This window comes from Scyliorhinus canicula, unplaced genomic scaffold, assembly GCF_902713615.1.
Source record: "Scyliorhinus canicula unplaced genomic scaffold, sScyCan1.1, whole genome shotgun sequence".
Lineage (NCBI taxonomy): Eukaryota > Metazoa > Chordata > Chondrichthyes > Carcharhiniformes > Scyliorhinidae > Scyliorhinus > Scyliorhinus canicula.
The window spans coordinates 52,759-53,735 of NW_024055512.1; positions in this window are offsets into that span (position 1 = coordinate 52,759).

Genomic DNA, 977 nt, shown 5'->3' on the forward strand with positions numbered 1-977 from the left:
ATGGTCTCTCAACACCAAAGAGTCTCGAACAGCCAGGTTGCCAATGACGCCCTTCTCATTACACAGCACCCAGTCAAAGATGGCCTGCTCTCTAGTTGGTTCCTCCATATATTGGTCAAGGAAACCATCCCGTATACACTCCAGTAATTCCCTCTCTCCGGCATTGTGGCTTATTTGATTTACCCAATCTATGTGAGGATTAAATTCATCCATGATCACAAATATTCCCTTGTTACATGCATCTGTAAGTTCTTGTTTATTACCATTCCAATCTCACCACTGTCTTTCTTGCTCCCAATATTTTTCGCTACTGCCCTGTTTGAATTTTGCACTTGGTTTCTCCACCAATCACTTTTCTTCTTCACCTTTCTGCCTCTTGCTTTTGTCCTTGCTCCCTCTTTCTCTGTCTCCTTTTTAATAGGTTCCCATCCCCCTGCCAATAATATCTTTTGAATCTTAGTATTTCTCAACTGTACCCATACAGATTCCACATTGTCAGAGCTAATATACATTCGCACTACTGTGTTAATTTCATCTTTAACCAGCAGCGGCACGCCACCATCTTTTCTTTTATTCCTGTCCTTCCTAAATACTGAAAACACTGGGACATTCAGTTCCCATCCCTGTTCCCCTGCAACAATGTCTCCATAATGCCAATGATGTCATATCCATTGATTTCTATCTGCGTGATTAGTTAATCCAATTAAAAAACAGTGGTTGTTTAGCACAGGGCTAAAACGCTGGCTTTGAAAGCAGACCAAGGCAGACCGGCAGCACGGTTCGATTCTCGTAACAGCCTCCCGCAACAGGCGCCGAAATGTGACGAGTAGGGGCTTGTCACAGTAACTTCATTTGAAGCCTACTTGTACCGATTTTCATTTTTTCATTTTCATTTCATGGCAAATGTTCCGTGCATTAAGGTACAGCGACTTGAAGTTTGTCTTTTTTACAAAGTTTTTCTTGCTCCCAATATTTTT